A 21,547-nucleotide genomic window follows, 5' to 3' on the forward strand; every position below is an offset into this window, starting at 1 on the left:
ATATTGACAATGATCCCTGCTACGGCTACGCACTTCAGCGTTGTGGATCTGAAAAACGCCTTCTTTAGTATCCCGATACATAAAGAAAGCAGATATCTGTTTGCGTTCACCTTGGGGGGACGCTCATTTACATTTACAAGGGCACCTCAAGGGTATACTGAAAGTCCCAGTATTTATAGTAGAGCTTTAAAAGAGCAGCTCGACACCCTTGAATTGCCACCTACTTGCACGCTGCTTCAATATGTTGACGATTTACTTTTGGCTGCAGATTCTGAGAAAGCCTGTAAAGAAGGCACTATACTGTTGCTTGTTCATCTAGCTAAAAATGGTCACAAAGCTTTGCTTAAAAAATTTCAATATTGTTGTCAGGAGGTTGCCTATTTAGGCTACCTCCTGTCAAAGGAGGGGAGAAGATTGACACCTGAAAGAATAAAACACATTTCTGGCATGTCTGTTCCAAATACACAGAAGGAAGTCAGAGCCCTGATAGGCATGGCTTCTTACTGTAGGTAGTGGATCCCGAATTTCGCACTAGTGGTAAAACCGATGTTGGCTTTGACGAAGAAGGCCATTTCTCTGTCACTGCTATGGGAATCGGAACATCAACAATCATTTGAGCTTCTCAAAACTGCGCTATGTTCGGCACCGGTTCTGGGTACTCCAAATTATGACAAGGCCTTTGTGTTGTTTGTGCATGAATGTGATGGATGTGCTTTGGCTGTGTTAACACAGGAACACGGAGGGAAGAATAGGCCGTGCGGCTACTACTCCTCCGCCCTTGATCCTGTCGCATGCGCTTTGCCAAGATGTTTGCGCGCTGTTGCTGCTGCTGCCGCGTCTGTAAAACAGAGTGAGGGAATGGTCCTAGGCCACGATTTGATTTTGATGGTACCTCACTCTGTTGATAACCTATTGAACAAAACCCAAACGCAACACCTCACCTCTGCACGGTTAACAAGGTATGAACTAATTCTGTTTGCCCCTCATATTCAAATTAAGAGGTGTTGTGTTCTCAATCCGGCTGAACTCTTACCTTTCCCGCAAAACACTGTTTGCGGTGACGAAGAATCACATGACTGCCTGTATACCACCGAGCAAGAAACGAAGGGCAGGATAGATCTCAGATACTCCTTTAGATAATGCAGAAGGGGAGCTGTTTTGTGATGGCTCCTGCTTCAAACTTTCGAATGGTACATCTACAGCTGCTTATGCAGTTACTACATTGAGCAAAATTGTTGAAACTAAGAGAATTTCGCATAACTCCGCGCAGGCCGCAGAGATTATAGCGTTGACCCGAGCTTGTGAACTTTCCCAAGGGCCAAGAGTAAATATATATACCGATAGCCAGTACGCATTTGGGGTGGCTCACAACTTCGGAAATCTTTGGTCGGAAAGAGGGTTCCTGACCTCACATGGGACCAAGATTCAGCATGGCCTTTTGATAGTGCAATTACGTTTGGCTCTCTCACTCCCTAAACGGTTAGCGATCATGAAATGTGCAGCACATCGCAAGGTCATAGATGATGTGGGCAGAGGGAACGCTTTTGCGGATTTGATAGCCAGACAAACGGCCACAGACCTTAGCACGGACATGTATACCTCGAGGGAAATGAGAGACGTTTGTATAATGGATGAAGGTATTGGGTCTGTGCGAGATATTCCGACTGATGTCACGATGGAAGAATCGAGAAAGTGGGTTGAAGGAATGGGGAAATTGGATGACGAAGGGTGTTGGGTGGATACATCCGAAGGGAAATGGTTGCTTCCTGATTCTTATGTATTAGCAATGGTTACGATGGCACACAGTCCTACGCATGTGTGTGCCCAGCAGATCACGAAAATGTTAGAACAGGTTTGGGTGAATGCCAAGATTCTGGAAACTGCAAAGAGGCACGTCCAGAACTGTATGATCTGCCTACAGCACAATGTGGGTAAGGGGACAGCGACTCCAAGGGGAAGTTTTGGGCCTCCTTCTGTCCCCTTTGAGGTTATACATTTTGATTTTATTGAAATGGAGCGATGTAATAATCTAAAATATGTTCTTGTGATTATTTGTGCCTTCAGTAAATGGGTCGAGGCTTTCCCCGTCAAAGATGCTACCGCCATGACCACTGCAAAGATTATGGTAAAAGAATTCTTTCCTTGATTTGGGCTCCCCAAGGATAATCTGGTCGGACAATGGTCCTCACTTTATCGCAGCAGTAATTTTGCAAATATGTACAGCCCTAGGTATTGAGAAACGATTTCATTCAGCTAGGCATCCTCAAAGTGCTGTGTTGGTAGAAAGACACAACGGTATTTTAAAGAATAAACTTGCAAAAACATGTGCTGATACCAAACTGAAATGGCCAGATGCTTTGCCTATTGTGTTATTAGATATGCGTACCACCCCTCAGACTAGAACTGGGCATTCTCCATTTGAAGTAGTAATGGGGAGGCCTGCTAACATTTGGGGTCTCCCGAAACCTAAAGCCCTGAGGGAGGTGGAGAATGTATTGCTTGTAGACTACTGTAACCAGTTAACTAAAAATTTGTATTTCATCTACCACCAGGTGCATGCTGCTTTACCTGTACGGTTCACGGGCGCAGGACACGATATACAGCCTGGAAGTTGGGTCCTCGTGAAGGCCTACGAGAGGTCTTCCTGTCTCGCGCCTCGCTGGCGGGGACCCCACCAGGTATTGTTGGTCACCAGGACAGCAGTGCGGGTGCTGGAAAGAAGAACTGGATTCACGCGACGCACGTCAAGAAACTTCCTCATCCGACGCCACACGCTACAGAAGAAGCAGAACCCCCTCGCTGATGCTACAGTCTCTGATCTTGGAGTAGCAAACAGCGCTGTGAGTGCGTCGGAGAAGTTCTCTGAGTCTGAGGAGCTTGGGGAACAGTCCATCTCGTCTCCACACTCTCTTGAAAAATCACTTCCGGAAAACACTGTTTCGAGCTCTGCGACTTCCGTCGCCACCGACACGTCGCTTCCCTCAGGAAGTGACGATACTTTGCTTCTGGACCAGACAAATTTGGGTACCATCGGGTACAACCTTCGACCACGGAAATAGAACTACGGCACGAGTGTCGTGCATCTGGCAAAGAAAGTGATTGGAAAATTATCTTGTTTTGTTGAGCAAAAAAGGGATTCTGCTGGCTAGGGTTGGGAAGGACTAAGAAATCACGTGACCGTAATGTCGCCAGCAACGAACATTGGGGCCGTCGATCAAGGAACTACGATGCGTGCCACCTTCACCACTGCTCCCCGCACTGGACTTTTAGATAAGGGGGTGACCAAATCGAACAATGAACAATATGCCTGGACCCCGAAAACGTACTGTTGTATTTTGATTTTGATTATTGTTATTTTTGCAACTGCTGCTGTAGGACTTTGGTATTTCGAAGAAGTCTATCCTTTGAAACCTTTATTACAGACCAAGATCGTAACAACTGTTTTGACTCCCTCTGTACACCTTCACACTCTGTCCCCAAGAGATTCCCAACATAGATAGAAGTATCATAATAACACTCTGATGATAGTAATGAATGCTACTCATGCCATTTTTAATAAGAGTAATTGTTGGATTTGTACTCACTTACCGCAACATGGGAACAAGGGACTGGGATCGTATATACATCCTCTACCTTTAACGACTTCTTGCTATGCCTCTCTTAGAGCACTATTCTTTGGCCGATGGAATGATAGCATCTCAGGGAACTTTGATGGAACTAATTTGAATGATTTCGAGAAACGTGAATTGACTCCCCTGGGATGCTCGCTTTTCGCAAATAGAAGTAAACCTAACGTTGCTTCTATTAGGCCGTCTGACAAACTATCTCTTCCTTTTCAAACTCTGATTTCCTTTAAAATGGCTCTGATAGGCAATAAGGACGCTGTACCTCCTTCTTATTCTGTAAATCATAGTCCCGATTCAGTTCCCTTCTGTGTACAGAGAAATGGCACTAGGCCAATGGGAGATTTTGAAACTTGTAAAAATATTGTAAATTTGACTGGGGAAAACAGGCCTCTGTATGTAGGAGGGCCCGTTTATTTTGTTTGTGGTAGTTTAGCATTTCCCTGGTTGCCCAAGGATTGGCAGGGAACCTGTTATTTAGGAATATTGTTACCCGGGGTATTTGTAGCTAGTACCTTGGAGGTCTCTAAGGCTCGCCCACGGCGAGACAACAATGGACATACCCCTGGGCAAGTATTTGGGGACATAGCGAAATCAGTTGTGCCCTTTTGGGGACAAATAGCAAACTCGGAGAACATTAGGGGATTAGCAAGGGTAATGGAGAGAATGATCAACCGGACCACGGACATACTCTACAATATGACCTTAGAGCAAAAGGCGATAAGATTGGTAGCACTTCAAAATCGGATGGCATTAGATGTCATCTTGGCAGAACGAGGTGGAGTATGCAAATTAGTGGGGTCCGCTTGTTGTGTTTTCGTACCAGACTCCTCACCAACAATTTTTAAAGAAATTCAGAACTTGCATACTCTCAGTTCTGAAGTCCATATCCCTGTAGGAGACTGGAACCTTAGTAATTGGTTTTGGGATTCTCTGCGATCTTGGGGTTGGAAGGTGCTTTTCGTCATTCTGGTTATTTTAGGGATTCTGTTATTCCTTTGTTGTTGTTTTCAATGCCTCCCAAGTATATGTGGAATGATAAGGGGGTGTTGTGCTCAAGCAGTGAGCGCAATAGGGCATAAAATATATACTCCAGATACAGCATCTAAAGAATTCGTGTTACAAGAGGTTCTTATGAACGACCTTATGGTTATAGACATTACAGACAATGATGCGGAACCTATGGATGATAATACATGGAGTTATTTTCGAAAGTATTAGGGATGATGTTTAGCACTTGGCATAGGCCAAAAGGAGGGTATGTGGAAATCGAAATAATATTGTACCTCCTATCGCATTGTTTGAATGTATGTTGGCCTACGCCAAGTTGTCTAAAAACATTGTGTACATAGATTCCGCTGCAAGGTCTTGACCTTAATGTATTGTGTAAATCGCCATCTTGGATTTAGCCGCCATTTTAGGTGCTCTTGCAGTGTGGAAGTCACCCTGAACAACAAAATGGAGGCCGAATGACATTTCGAGTGGGATTCTGGCCGTTGTGACCTCTGCACACGTGAATGAATAATATGCCCGCAGGCCACTTGTTGGGGTCGCAAACTGAGACCTTGTCCTATCCCTGACCTATGTGTAAATGAACAACTGTATCACCGGAACTGATCAAAATGCATACATTATGGGATTGACCTGGCAACGAACCCTAGGCCTAGTCCCAAGAATGGTTAACCCGCGAGGGGGTTGGCCAAGGCTGGATAAAAAGTATAAAAACCAGAGTATCCCAATGTACGGTCTCTCACACTAACACAGCGAACTACCGTTGATGGTCCGTCCTGTTACTCTGAGGGCCGAATAGCTATCCGTATGTCAATTGACTTTTGGTAATTGTTGTAACTTTGAATAAAGCGCTTTGTATGTCCTTTGTAACCTGTGTTGGTGTGTTTCCTTTGGGCTTCCCGTCCTCATATCAATTTTTCTGTTTCCACACCCTGAATAGGACCAGCTCCCACAGGGGGTATGGTGGCTGTCCTGATTGGACAGTCAAATGCCTCTTTCTGTAAAATGCTGAGAGAGATTGCAGAGGAGTGTGTGCTGGATCTGTATAAAAGGTGAGGCTTCAGGAGTGAAAAGCAACTCGACCACAGGAAGCTGAAGTAACCAAAGAAGAAGACAACCAGAAACCCCTGCAGCCCCTTTGCAACACTTTGAAGCAACCACTGCTGTCCTGACCCTGTTTTCTGTGTGACAGAGGAGCTCTGAAGAGAACTCCTCCTTCCCTTTGGCTGATGGGAACAACCAGTCCCGAGACGAACTTTGAATTGAGACGTCTCCCGAGGTCCTTGGAGTTTTCATAGCTAAAGAATGCCAATACAAGGAGACCTGCTGCCCATTTCTAGTGCATCATCGTGGAAAGGACAAATCCATCCAAATCTTTGCTCAACCCGTTAGGACACTCCAGAGATCTGTCCCAACTTGCCCAGACCCCATCATCAGAGTGTTGGACTGTATAAAGTGAAGAAGATTTACCAGGCGATCCGTGTCCTTTGTTGATGCTGCAGAAAAGACACCAACACCGCAGAGTGAACCAAGACGTCGTTGAAAGTCGTGGTCAAGGTCCTCCCTCGAGACCTCGAGATCCCGTCCATTGTCCTGCCATCAGTCATCAGACCAAGCAATCCAGAGGTCGGGTGCAGAGCTGCAACATTGTGGAGCATCCAGCATGAACATTTTCTTCTAACCTAAGGTACTGTGGGGAAAAGGTATTGCATACCCGATTCCAAGAAGTCGCTCTAGAGCGTTGGAGTGAACCTAGAGGTGTCCAGGGTCACCCCTCTTACCTCCGACTCAAGCCGCTGCTTGTGTCCCTTCATCGGGGCCTTAAAAAAGGTCTCCCTTGTTAGTTGTTAACTTGCTCCTTCTATAACACTAGAAACTGGAAGAAATCCGCAGGAACTCTTTGTATTCTGCTCCTCGTAAAGACTTTGAGCACACTCCGAACTGCCTTTAGGCAGGATTGCGTTTTGGGACTTAAGACTTACTGGGCGAAGAAACCCTCTCTACAACCTTGAACCGGGCTAATGTTACACTTACTAACCATTTTCCTCCCTTTAAGTGACTTTACTATATGTGTTTGCAGAGTAAATGTATTACTGTATGAACTGTTGGAATCCGCAGGTGCGCATAGTAACCGATAATACGATAATATTGTCTTTTCCCTTTCTAACGTGTCTACAAATGTAACTGCGAACAAACACAAAAGTGAAACTGCCCTTTGAAGCGTACTCAAGTATTCTGAACTGTTCTAGTGTAAACATCTAAAGTTTTTAAAGTAATGTTGGTGTATACATAATAAATATATAATTGTATATAAATTATAAGTGTAAGAGTTTCTTTGGTGTGCATATCTAACTAAGGTTCAGTGTACTTACCTACAGCTTACATCTTCCTCTTAAGATAAGCCTGACTGCTCTGCCACTCTACCAAGGTCCTGAGTTAATACAGACTGATACTAAGAGTTGGAGATCTACAGACCACTGGGATATCTTACTAATGTCTTACAACCGGTAAGACTTTAGGAAAACTCCTCTAACAGCAAGGCACTGCCATAATGGTATTACATAGCCATAAGGAGGTACCAGCTGTAAAATGATGCGAGTACCTGGGCATATGATAGTAGTGGCTGGCAGGTGTCCACCTAATACCCGTCTAGCCTAATCTGGATAAATTCCACAAGGCATTAAATACCCCCTGGTTCAATGGTTCCATGTAATAATGTCCCTGCAAAAATGTCTCCTGACAAAAAAGTAACTGTTTTTTTGCAGTAACATTATTACATCTAACATGCAGGGGAGCAAGGGACATCCCTGCAACCCCTCCCCATACATAATGTCACCATATATAATGTTGCCAATGGCTTTTCCCAACGACATTGTGAATGGGGAGATAATGTATGGGGACATTATTACCTGATATCGGTTCACTCAATTCCTTTCTAGGTAATACTGTTGAAAGCATCCAACCTTGTTCGATTAGCACTCTATTGCCTGAGGGTTTGCACGATTTATAAATATACATGAACATATTCCTCCACAATGGGCAATCTTGCACACCACTGTTTATGTATCCATCTGCACCAGTGCAGAAGGGTAGCAACTATATTGTAGGCATATATTCATGCATGATATATTTCTGCAAACTACAACACATGTGCAGAGTGAAAAAGAGTTAAAGGGGGTTTCATAGTTTAGTATGTAAATGCGGCCATTTCAAAGTAAGTGTGAGGCGCAGCTTTTTAGCAACAGGTCAGCAAGCATTAATTGTTGGAAAAGCATTATTTTTTTTTAAGGATTTAGTAAAACGTTTTTCTTTTTAGCAACAAGTCAGCAGGCACTAATTTTGGAAAAGCATTTAGCATGTCAGCAGAATGGGGTTCAGTTTCAGAAGCATTTAGCACAGTGTGCTGTCATTTTAAAATGCAGAAAATGTGCATATTTTACAATTTGGATGTTTTCATCTGTGTGGGACTACATTGGAAAAATATAGTTAAATAATCCTATACTAATTTGTCCCACTAACTCATTAACTGTTTCTAACATGTAATGCAGTTCATTAAGCACAGTGAGATTCATTCAATTTTAGTGTTTTTCCATGGAGAGGAGAAATATGCACCAGCAGGAACTAGATAGAACAATGAAGGCTTCAGTGTAAAATTGTTTCAACAGGCAAGGAGAGTGCAGGACATCCTTGTAATTTTATTGGTAAATGAAGGGGTGGAAGAGCTGATGTCAAGAGAGGGCTGACCTAAGAGTGACAGACAGGGAGAGTTTTTTTAATCAGCTGAGCTGGGGAAAGTAGGCAGAGCTGGCTGGGACTTGAGTGCGAACAGTGTTTCCAGAGGCAGATGCTGTTGGTCTCCCTGTGTGTGTGGGCTCCATAGATGGAGTGTGAAGACAGCTTGGCAGGCCAGGCAGAAAAGGCTGTGCTGGGCTGCTGACATTGAAGTAGAAGAAATTCCAGGAGCTGTGCGATGGAGGTTTCCAACGATCATGCTCTGACCGCAAGAGATTTAAACTTCGCCTGTCTGGGTGAGGGAAGTTAAGTGAGGAGTACGTGGGATGGCTGACATGTAATCAGATTAGCTTAGGGTGCAGAAGTTACAACAAGAAATGTGTTATTTTTGTGCCTTTCTATTTGCAATTGTGTAAAAGAAAAGAAATGAATTAGAGTTTTTTGGTTGCCAGGTACTTGCTTTCTCTTCTGTTTTTTTTATCTTCTAGAAGACAAAATTGTGTTCGCGGTTGCTAAGCAAATGTGTAATTGTAATATTTTGGATTGTGTGTAACAAAGACCAATGACATTACAAAAACAAAGCTGGTGCAAAATGTGTGATTGGTTTATTTTATGTTTCCCATGATTATTGTGTGAGGAACAAGTCACTGGGTAACCACAGTGTCATACCACTGTGGTAAAGAATATTTTTACCACATTACTAGGGGCAAGGTTGTAACAAGAGTATATATATATATATCCATATATATACATATATACATATATATATATATATATATATATACATATATATATATATGGATGGGGCACTGATGTACATCAGGCAAGGTGAGTAGCACTCTCCACATCCATGGAAATGAAAGAATCCGGAAGCCAGATAATAATTTCGTAAATGTTTACCGTCTTTATTAATGCCTTACAACTTGGCAAAAAAGTTAAAAGCCATCAGTGTGTGGCACTCTCAAAGTGCATAGTAAAGGTGCACGTTTAGGACGTTAATGCGTTTCGCGGCACAACTCGCCAATTGATCACAACCGATTGTCCCCTTCAACCAGTGAGTTTAAAACATGGGTGTAGAGCAACCAGTGAGTGTTTTCACAAAGATAGAAGGAGGACTCCTTTGGTTAGCACACTCTCTGCGCAGCAAAAGCGTGGTGGCCATCTTTGCATTTTTGGAGCATAGGTATTGTATGGGTTAAATGCTACTGTCATGTATAAATTAAACCAACAGTCCCTGTCAATGACCAGCATTATGAACCCATTTGATTACCCAATATTTTGATGGCTCCATGTATATGCATGCCACAAATTAGCCACTTTAGCCCTTACTGCTACCAAGTGTGCCCCCATAGAGCCCTTCAATACCTAGTGTATAGTTGAGAGCATTTTGTAATACTTAACGCAGCATTCACTTTGCTTACAGTTAACAGGTGCCTGAGTTACCCATAAACAGGTGCCCATAGTTCGTAACGTGGACATGGTCATTTGGCCACTGCAATTGTGCTTGTAAATGGTAAAGAGTGCTTCGTGCCACTTTTTTCATGGAGTTGCAGCTAGCTATATGGTACCTCAAAAACAAATGACAGCATAATGCTTTGACTGCTATTACATTTGAGTTCCTTTTTCTGAGGTAACGGATTGCGTAAAGTGCATTGTGCGAGACAACAACAATAGTCAACATCATACAATATTAGCAGCATAATTATTAGGTGCAAAATTGCAAAGAAATCATAAGATGCATAACTGTCAATAAAGTGCATAGTGCAATAGCTGCGCTGCAGAAACAATCACATGTCTGTTCCTTATGGGCATATGTTATCAATTGCCTAATGCATTCAACCTAACAAGTAGAGTACTGTTAAGTATAAAGTGCAATCGCGTCATAAAGTGCATCTATCACAATAAAGTGCATAGTGCAATAGCCATCATTCCAAAGCAGTCATATGTTGGTTTCAAAGACGCAAATGGTTTCAAATACATAATGCATTAGGCCTCACACTGTTGGTGCAATTCTGTGCTGCAATGCATCCATATTCATTTTGCACTGCATGGCTTTCAAATCCTTGCATTAGGGTGGCTCCCAAGAATGCTCTACACCACATTTTAAAAAGAGGGGTCAAATATCACACGTTAATAAAACCAGAAATGAAAAACAACCACCTAATAGTTAAAAGTTAGTACAAAAGGATTAAAAAGTGATTAAAAGAGAGTTTAAAATTGCTGTGCTACTCTGGCTCGTTTAGAAAAAGTGAGCATATTGTGATGCTGGTGAGCTAGACATATAAGACCACAAGATGGAACATTGTATCTTACTGTATATGCTCAATGAAACCAAGGAAGGAAAAGGAACTAATTTTCAATCATTGGCCTACAAATGTATACAGTTCTTCGTCTAAGTTGTGTCCATTTGGAAATTTGCTTTTGAAGTCTAGTATACAACGAGTCTCTTTTTGCCGCAGATTTTTTTCTTCATCTCCTCCTCTGGGTCCTGTCTCAATTTTGTGGATCCCGAAGAACCCATAACTCGCCATATTTCTCATGACAGTCTGCAAAATTTTTGGCCATCTAGTAATTTACATCACTGTGGATTATCGCCCGTACATGCTGTTGAATGCGTGCCTTTAATTTGCATTTGGTGCTGTCTATGTACCACTTGTCACAAGCACAAGTGAGCACATAGACAACACATTCGGTTTCACAAGTGATTTTGCCCGATATAGAAACTGTTTGGCCAGTGATAGGATGTTTAAAAGAGCCACGGGTCTTGTCATATTTGCAGACACAACAACGAGCACATTTGAAAAAACCCTCCTTTTTATTGGATAGCCAGCTTGTCTTGTTGCTATCTTCCTCTTGGGTCATGTAGCTTTGGACCAAGACGTCATTTATGGATCGATTTCTTCTGAAGGTTATCTGAGGGCTGGTCTGGAGGTTTCTGCGCAGATCCTGATCCACCATTAGGATTTTCCAATTATTGTTTAAAATGCACCTAATCAGTGGTGCCTGGGTATCAAAAGTTAAAATTAGCCGAGTACTTTCATTTTCAGTTTTCATCATGTCCTTGTGCTCGGTTCCTGCTATGAGACTGGATCGTTCTTTGGATCTGGCTTTGAGGTACGCTCTCTCAATGACTCTCTTTGGATATTTTTGTCTTGCAAAGCCATGCACTGTGATTCTGCTCTCTGTATCATAGGATTCCAGTGTGCTGTTATTTCTTCTCAACCGTATAAATTCTCTGTACGGAACACTCCATATTAGATTTTTTGGATGTCCACTGTGTGCATGTAGTGGTGTATTTGACCACGTGGCTTTCCTATGTAGCTCGCAAGTTAGCTTGTTGTTTACAATTCTCACATTAACATCGAGAAAGGTGATCAATGTGCGGCTGTGTGTTTCCGTAAATCGGAGATTATTTTTGTTAATATTCAATCGGTTGACAAACTCCCCCCATCCCTGCTCAGTTCCTTTCCATATAATGAAGAGATTGTCAATGTATCTCAGCCATAGGATGACATTGTCTGTGTATTTGCAATTCGTATCTGTCCAGACTTCGAGTTCTTCCCATGCGCCCATTGTTAGATTTGCATAAGATGGAGCAAGCATAGTGCCCATAGAAGTTCCCTTCAATCGTTTGAAATATTCATTGTTTGAGAGGAAGATGTTATTAGTGAGGCACAGGTCAATCATTGAGAGTACAATTTCTGTGTGTTCAAGATAGTTGAGGGATCGGGTGTGTAAATAATGTTGACATGCCTGCTTTCCATACTCATGGCCAATAGACGTGTAAAGCGAGACCACATCCATGCTGGCCAAAAGATACTCTTTCTCCCATGGTATGTCTTCAATTCTTTTTTTTTAATGATATATTTTATTAGATTTATAACATACAACCATTGGGCCTTCCAGGGCCAACATTTAAGCAACAACATTAATGATAATAATAGAAAAATAAAAAATAACGATGGATGGGAAAAACACTCATATGGAACACATGTTAAATGCTACTATGTAACATTCGGTATATAACGTAATAATGTTTGGTACAAAAGTAGGTGTTCGGCAGCATTGTCCATAACCCTTAGTCTATGATGTTATGATATTAGAAGTTCAGTAGTTCATATCATATCTTCCCAGCGTTGCCATATTCTATATGCTTTTCTAGGGCAACCTCTGGCTCTGTACACCCTCCTTTCTATTGCGATGCAGACTTCTACATCCGTGATCCACTGATTCACCTGTGGCGGTTCCGCTGCCCCCCATAGACGTGCTATGTGTCTTTTAAAGATTGCTGTTGTGGTCATGAGGCAGAGTTTTTCGTATTTTGAGAGATCTATCTCACTGTCCACTCCCAGTAGCAATAGTTTGGGATCACTGGGGATCGTCTGGCTCAGGACCCTTAACACGTCGCAGCATTGCTGCCAGTAACTACTGATTACCGGGCATTCCCACAGTATATGGAAGAATGTTCCTTCCTCTTCCCGGCAGCGCAGGCAGTTGGGTTCGGCTATTTTGCCCCATTGGTACAGGGCTACCCTCGGTTAATAGATCCTGTACAATATCTTCAGCTGTACTAGGCGTAGCCTGGCTGATATGGTGACCTCACGGGGGTACATCAGGATTTGGACCCAGTCTTCCGACATAATTTCTCCCACTTCAGCCTCCCATTTCGACTTCAATCGTTCCAGTTCTGGTGTGGCAAAGGAGGTAATAACGCTGTACATAATAGTGGTAATTTTGGCTGGAATATGGTCGTCCACTATGTTCCGTTCCAGTGGAGTAGAGTCTGCCATGTCGGAGAGGGCAGGGAGGTGCTGTTGCAGGGCATGTCGGAGCTGTGTGTAGTGATATCGCTCTGCTTCCGGGAGGTCAAAGGTCGAAATTAGTTCATCAAAAGGTCTAATAGATCCATCTGCTATAATGTCTTTCACCTTATCTATGCCGTGGCTCATCCAGATCGGCCATTTCGGCAGTTTGATTAACTCGGAGAGGTTCCTGTTGTTCCACAGCGGTTGTAGCAGAGTGATTTTGTCTCCCCAGCCTATGAAGGTGTGTGACTCTGCCCAGATATGTGGCATATGCGAGTTGGTGTCGCGTGGAGATGTCCTAGGTGTCGCAGCGTATAATTGCATGGGGGTGACGCTCTCACATGTGGTAGTGTTGGATCGGCGTGTAGATTGTCGTTTATCACTGCCATCTGACTGGCCCAGTAGTATGTCTGTAGCCTCGGTAGACCGATACTTCCTTCCCATATTGACCTTTGTAGAGTTCGAAGTGCTATTCTTGGGTGTCCGCCACCCCATAGGAGTTGCCTAAGTACACGCTCTATCACCTGAAACGTCTTGGTTGGTATGTGGAGCGGAACATTCTGTAGCACATACAAGTAGTGGGGAAGTGTTAACATTTGGAACAATGCAGCTCGCCCTAGGAGGGTCAGGGGTATAGATTTCCAATCTTGCACATCTCTTGTAAATCTTTCTGTAATGGGTTGCAGGTTGTCGGGTATATAGTCGTTGAGATTTCTTGTAATCTGGACGCCCAGATATCAAAACTGTTCATGAGCGACTTTATATGGGCAGGCTTCAGGGGGCTCGTTTCCCTGTTGGTTCAGTGCAAATAATGTGGTTTTGGATTGGTTCACTTTCAGACCACGAAAGGTGCCATATTCTTGTAATAGCTGTGTTACCACTGGGCAAGTTGTTTTAGGTTCCTGAAGGTATATCAGTAGGTTATCCATGTATAGTGAGACTCTGTCCTCCCACTCTGGTCCTCCGGGGATGCCTTTCCATGTGCGCGTGTCTCTTAGCCATTGGGCCAGTGGTTCCATGGCCAGCGCGAAGAGAAGGGCTGATAGTGGACAGCCTTGTCGTGTCCCTTTCCCCAGGGTGAAGGTTCGTGACGTTCAGCCGTTCACCCTCACTTCGGCCATCGGCGCCTCGTACAGCAGTTAGATCCAGGTTAGGAATCGCTCGCCAATCCCCATTTTTCGCATAATCGCCCAGAGTGCTCCCCAGTGGACCGAGTCGAAGGCCTTCTCAAAGTCTACCGCGATCACTGCCGTGGGGATGTCCAGGGTCTGGGCGCGCTCAATGGCCAGGTGTAGTCTACGTATATTCATTCTCGTGGATCTACCAGGCATAAAACCACATTGATCTGGATGTATTAGGGATGTTATGACTTGTTCTAGGCGCATCGCCAACAGTTTCGCCAGTATCTTCGTCTCGCTGTTAATTAGAGATATTGGTCGATAGGAGCCACATTTGTCTGGGGGTTTGTCTGCTTTAGCTATCACAACTATTGTCGCCTTCCTTAAATCCGCTGGTAGGCTGCCTTTGTCTCGGGCCAGCTGATACAATTTGAGTAGGTGTGGGGCCAGTTCAGTTTCGCCTATCTTCTTCCAGGTTTCAATGGGGAAACCGTTCGGACCAGCTGTCTTTCCGGACTGGAGTTGCATCATAGCTGCCACTATCTCATCTTCTGTGATTTCCATTTCTAGCCCAGCCGCTTGTTCAGCATTAAGAAAGGGAAGGGCGATCTTGTCTAACACAGAGGTTTCAGGGGGAGTTGCAGGTGCCTTGTATAGTTTTTCATAATATTTCGCAATGTCTGCATCTGTTGATCTCGTTTCAGCGTTTTGTGTTGTTATCGCTCTTACTTGGTTGTGTCCCTCATCTCTCCGCTCTAGACATGCTTGCATCTTTCCAGCTTTGTCGCCTGTTTCATAGACTCTGGCTCTCATCGCCCCGTGTGCTTGTTTAGCATTGTCCAATGCAATGTTTTGTAGCTTTTTTTTGAGCTAGGATCAGAGCTCTGTTCGTGTCAGGAGTATAATGGATTAGGTGTGTTTAGGTGTGTTTCCTCCGCTCGTTTGACATTTGCCTCTGCTTCTGTTATTGATTCCAGGTGTGCTTTTCTTTGTGCCGTGGTCCAGGAGATGATCTCTCCACGAATCACAGGTTTGTAGGCTTCACACAGAGTAATGGGGGAGTCCACCGTTCCTTCAATTAGCTCGAAGTATGTTGTGCTAGCGTGTTGTAGACGTTCTATCAGTTCCGGGGACCCTAGATGGTAGTTATTCAGCCTCCATACCGGTGGCGGGGTTGGTTTATATGTCGTGATTGACATTAATAAGGGGGAGTGATCCAAGATGCCCCTTGGGAGGTACTCTGCCTGCGATGCCATGTGTATTATTGATGCTGGTATAAAGAAGTAGTCCAGGCGCGACAGTGATGCGTGCACCCCAGAGTGATAGGAGTATTCTTTGCTTTCCGGGTGAAGGTCCCGCCACACATCCCTAATTCCAAATGCTTTGACAAAGGTGGCCAGGTTAGTTCGGCGATTGGGGTCTCTACTGCAGAGGTGTGTGCAGTCGTGGATATTGTCCATTATATCGTTGAAATCGCCCCCCACGATTAGGATGTCTGAGGTGTCCATAGTGATCAGTGGCGTGATGTCTTCTATCAGCGTGGCTTGCAGTGTAGGTGGGGCATAGATCGCCAGTAGGGAGATCGTTTTGTTCCAGAGCCTGCCTGTGACATGCGTGTATCTGCCTACAGTGTCCTGTGTTGTGGCCGTAAGGGTAAAGGGAAGTCTTTTATATATCAGTATTATTACTCCTCTGGCTCCCATTGTGAATCCTGCTTGTATTGCTGTACGGTAGTTAGATCGCTTAAACAGTGCATTGGTAGTTCCTGCTAGGTGGGTTTCAGTTAGGAAAGCAATATCTGGGCTGTGTCTATTCAGGAATTGTCGCATTAATCGTCTCTTCAGACTGCTTCCTAGGCCATTCATGTTCCAGGTGAGGAGCTTTAAAGTTCGGATCTTAGTGTCTCGCTGAGTCATTTAGGCATATGTGGGTGTAAATGACATTAACGTCCTTTGGGGTCTGGCCATTGCGTTCATTTGTACCATGGAGGGGAACAACAGTCTAGGCCGCACCAAAACCTGTCTCTCGAGAACTTCAATGTTCCATTGAGTTTGTCCATCCTTTAAACATAACAACATATATCCAACTCCCCCCTCCCCATACTTCACCCCCAACTGAAGCATCTGTCGCCCCATTACAATTCTAATACAAATTAAACAGAAGCTGTAGACTCGCAGCCCATTGCTCATAAGTTCCCACCATGCTCCAGCGCAGGGAGGCAGGCGGGGGAGCTTTCCAGGGGGAAGAGGGGGGCTTCCACCTGTTCTGGCCGCTTTCCTATGAGTCTCTTCATGGCTGTTATAATCGTGTAAATAGAATGTCAACAATACACAGTACATTACACCTTGCTTGTTGGGGCCTTCAGAGTTCCTGATTATTCATGCCTCGGGTGTCAGCCTTCTGTTTCTTGTGGTTGCGAAACGTTGCCTGGCAGTTGACGGTCCGGCAGTTCATGTCTCGGTCGGGGTTGGGGGGTTCTGTTTCCGTTGCCTCTTGTCTTGGTCCAATCACCTTCAATGTGTTGCTCTGCCCATTTCCACGCATCTTTGGGATCAGTGAAGTGAACCGTCGTGCCTTTATGGTATATTTTAAGTTGGCCGGGAAATAGGAGGCCGTATTTCACATTTAAGGTTTGCAACTGTTGTTTGGTATGGTCAAACGATTGTCAGGCTTTTTGCACGTCCCTGGTGTATTCTGGAAGAAACATTATCTTCGAACCATTGTATGTGAGGGTGCCTTTTGCGTCACGGTCCCGATAGTTTAATAGCTTTGCTATCACTGTGTGTGGGGGGAACCCGGTACTGGGCGACCCGTCGTCACGCTGTGGGCCTGTTCAATTGAGAAAAAGTTGGAAAATGTATCCGTTTCGAACATGTCAGTGAGTAACTGCTCCAGAAATAATTCCATGTGCGGGCCGTCAACTTTCTCCGGCAGTCCCAGGATTCTAACATTATTACGTCTGGATTTTCCCTCGCTTTCATCGACCCTCTCCTCCACGGTTTTTAGGCGGGACGTAACTCTGGCTAGCTGTTGTTCTACTTGCCGTAGGCCGTCCTCTGTCCCAGATATGTGTTGCTCTGCTTCTCCGGTACGGGACATCAGCTTCTGGAGATCATGCCGGAGGAGGGAGACGTCCATGCTGATGCCATCTATTTTCTGCTCCATTGAGGCCCGTGAGTCTGCTATGGCAGCCATGATGTCTTTTAGCGATATTGTGCCTTCTGCTTGTGGTATAGTGTCCGGTAGGTTTTGTTCCGACAGGGTGGTTGTTGTCGGCGTCGTGAATTGATCCATTCTGCTCTGGGAGATTAGTTTCCTGGGTTTATCCTTGCCCATGTCGTACGACGATGGTGAAGTGCCTCCGACTGACCAGGCGCACAGTTTTGGGGTTTCAGGCCGGCTTGCCTAGTATTCCTTTTGCGCCTTCCTGGGTCGGGGGCGACTGCTAGTCCGTGGAGGTGCGGACGTCTGTTGGTTAGGCCTGTGGGCAGCTGCTTCTAGGCATAGGTCGCTGCTCGCAGATCTATCACAGTATGGTACTCCTTCACCCTGCTATGTACTGACAGGTGCGGCCATTTTGTCCGTGTTTTCCGGTTGTCCTGTAAATTCACTGACCGCACCGATCACACTGCGGGCCTACGTGGATACGGGTCCTCGCTATGCAGCCAGTGGGTCAAGCGCCGTGGACCTACCAGACCGCCTGGTTCTGCACGCCGTATGGGCTCCTTCTCTTGCAAGCTCTGTACGAGCACGAGGGCCGGGGTAGGGCGAACGTATGGATGTCACCCCAGGGCGCCGTCACCCTGGTGGCCCGATAGCACACTGGGGCTCGCCACACCATTCACACGGGCACAGCGTAGATTCGCCGCCTTCGGGAGATGATGGGCCCGTACTCCGTATTGTTCAACAGGTTCCCGCCTGGTTCGGTTTGTTGGCCGGGAGTGTTCCACGGACTGTGTGAGTGCTTCTGTTCTGGTGGAACTTACACCTCGTTATGCGCAGCTGTTGTTGCTGCGTGCCTCCACTCCCAGCCACTGGTCACCAATCGCAGATCCGAGTCGGAGTGACGATCCGTCAGTTGGCTACGATCCGACGGGCGCTGCCATTTTGTCTGCGATTTCACACTGCCGCACGGCTTTTTTCTTCGGGTCCGAACTCACCCAGGAGTGTGCGATGTCGGCCAGGATTTCGCCTGGTTGTGCCCGGTGTGTTTGTCTTCTGGAAAATGTATAATTTCTACAGGAAAGCCATTCGTAGCAGGCTGTTTCTACAGGATATCTGCCGCAGCCGCAGGAGATACAGGGGCTCACGTCCTCATAGCTCTGCTGCTGGCCACGCCCCTTATGTCTTCAATTCTTGATAGGAAGTCCGTTGTGTCTCTCAGGTAAGATGGATGTACCGAGACAAAGGGAAATAGGACTTTGTCGATGTATTTGGACATGTTTTCCAATGCTGAACCTATCAAGCAGACAATGGGTCTTCCTGGTGGTTTACTCAGATTCTTATGTACCTTGGGGAAGAAATAGATTGTGGGAATGATTGAATTAGTAGTCGATAAGAACTTGCAACTCTCTTCGGACAGAAGGCCCTTTCCTTCCCATTCTGTAAGGAGCGTGCTGATTTTTCTTTCCAGTTCTTTAATTGGATTAGTTGCAATTCTCGTGTAGCATTTTCTGTCGTTTAGCTGTTCATATGCTTCTCTTATATAGTCCTTTCTATTCTGTAGGACTATATTTCGCCCCTTGTCAGAAGGTTTGATGATACAGTTTTTTATTTCGTGCAACTCTTGTAGTGCTTGCCTATCTAAGACTGATAAGCTGTCCTTAGAGATTCTCTTCTGTTCTTTCCTTCTCAGTTTTTTCAAGTCTTCGACTACTATACTCTGAAATGCCTCAATATTGTTCCCAAGGTTAGTTTTAGTTGGCTCTTAGCTGTCCAACCTGTTCTAATGTCCAGTTCGTTGAAATCTATGGGTTTGCCTTGGTCTCCCACAGCTGTTCCCTTTTCCAAAACAACCAAATCTATTAGTGTATTCAGCTCCTTGATTTTCACCTCAGTTTGGCCCATTTCTTTTTCTTTCAGGCGTGTTTTGTATGCATTAGTTGCAAAGAATTTCTTTAGACGTATCTTATGTATATATTGATCAAAGTCTATTCTTGTTTGTACATAATCGCTCTTGGCTTTAGGGCAGAAATGTAAACCTAGACGGAGTACCTTTATCTGGTTAGCGGTGAGGGCATGTTCCAATAGATTGATTATCCTGCGCTTGATGTCTTCGTCATTTTGCTCAGCTACTTTCCAGAGCGCAGCGATCTGGCCGGGATACTGCTTGTTCCGCTGCCTGCTCCTCTGCCCCCTCCTTGTGGTTTTCGGCCACCTCTGCCTCTCTCCTGACTTTGATTTCCACCTCTTTGTGGCTTGTTTTTTTCTGCCGTCTTGGCGTAATAAACACATTTTGTCTAAAAAATTCATACGAATATTAGGCTCGTCAGTTTCGCTACTTGTTAAATCTGATCCTGAAGCTGATGAGTTTTCACTTATCTGACCTTCATGGTCTTCAATAGATTGGGCTGGCCTGGATAGAGACGCTTGTCTCATCTGGTCAAACCTTTTGGCAAATGTATAGACTCTTCCTCTCTCATAGTCCTCTTTGTATCTCAGAAACTTTCTCTGTTTCCTCAGTTTAATTTCCTCTTCCTATTCAGCCAAGTTCTTTTCCATGCTACTCCTTAGTCTCCTTCCCTCTTCGGTTTCGGGTATCTTTTTTAATTGTTTTTCTACTTCATTTATTTTTTCCAGTGTCTTGATATGATCAGCACCAGCATATTTTACCAGCAACTGTAAAAAGGTTTTGGAACATCCGTTGGTTGCAACGCTCCATTCTTGTAACATTATTGGATCCAATTCTTCGAAGAAGGGAATAGTGAGGATTCTTAAACCTCGTGGAATTCTGCCCACCTCGATGTAGTTTTGGAGTGAGTGTTCCTCCCACCATTTACTCACTTCCCCAAGTTGCAATTTTTCTAGTTCTTTTAGTAAACCAATTTCACTGTCACTTTTAGGTGCCGTTACAGTGGGTGTAATAGTGTTGCTGATTTTTAAAGTCTCATTAAACAGTGATAGGGCTTGTGCCTTTCGATTGCTTCTCTGTTGCTCTGGGAGTTAGCCATGTTGTAAGTATTCCCAAGGAAAATCCTATAGATGATCCGGCACTTGCAATGTGTTTCTGCTTGTCAAATAAGTCCAATTAGACAGCACACTGCCTGGGATGTGGAACTATCAGGCACAGTATTGATTAATCTGTGCTAGTCGTGGGCAGATATATAGGAAGGTGTGTATGTGTTTTGAATGTGCTTTTCTCTGCATGCTGTGAAGAGAAGGCAGTGCCTCAGAGCACATAGGTTACTGAATGTAAATAAGTCAGTAACACGAGTTACATATAATAAGTGGCATTATGAATAAACTCACTGGGTTCCCTAAAGGTGCTAGGTCCACGGATTACCTGCAGACAGCCATAAGTGGGTCACAATTGTAATGAGGGAAAGTTTGTTCTATGATGGGGGGATAGTATAAAAGACATGCTCACCACTATACCACAAAAATTAGGTAATTCTAAAAATACCACCAAAAATAAGAGCCCACTAAAATTACTGCCAATATAAGCTAACACTATATTATCACCATCACTATATTATCACCAAAATAGGGTAATGGTAAGACCAGTTTACCGCCGGTCTACCGCCAAATTACTATGGTAAAAAAATGCAGCCAAATCCAGAAATTGCCCCAAAAACACAAAAAAAACATACAATATGCAAATCAGTATTTAACCTACCACCAATCGGAGCAGCCCAACCAAAACTGCTAGGTCACGTCCCCTCTGCGTGGAAATACAAGCAACCATAGACATGTTTCTGCCTTGTTGTACATCAATAAAATAATGGTTTTCAAACATGGCCTTATATACAATATCTATCAAATATTTCTGACAAGTATCCTTTTTATTGGCTTAATACTTATACTAATCATTTACTGATGTGTTAAATACCAAAAACTCAACTCTTCACATACCACATTTACAAGTAACAGATAACATAGTCCCTTTGTAAGTTTAAATCAGAATGAATATTTTACATGGCAAAAGTAACTTCTGCAAGACAGCTGGGACCACAAATTGTATTGTAAACACTCTTATTAAACCAATTATCCATATATCTGCCTGTATTTATATGGTTCATCCAGCCAAATGTTCTCTGAT

At 44.3% G+C, this 21,547-nt stretch overlaps 1 protein-coding gene across 3 annotated transcripts in view; it reads right to left on the reverse strand.

The window, feature by feature from the left end:
• The window catches only part of DZIP1L (DAZ interacting zinc finger protein 1 like), a 366,901-nt gene that overhangs the window by 238,008 nt on the left and 107,346 nt on the right, over nt 1-21,547 (reverse strand). The window lies entirely within an intron of this gene.

This window comes from Ambystoma mexicanum, chromosome 10, assembly GCF_040938575.1.
Source record: "Ambystoma mexicanum isolate Mex_15411 chromosome 10, UKY_AmexF1_1, whole genome shotgun sequence".
NCBI lineage: Eukaryota > Metazoa > Chordata > Amphibia > Caudata > Ambystomatidae > Ambystoma > Ambystoma mexicanum.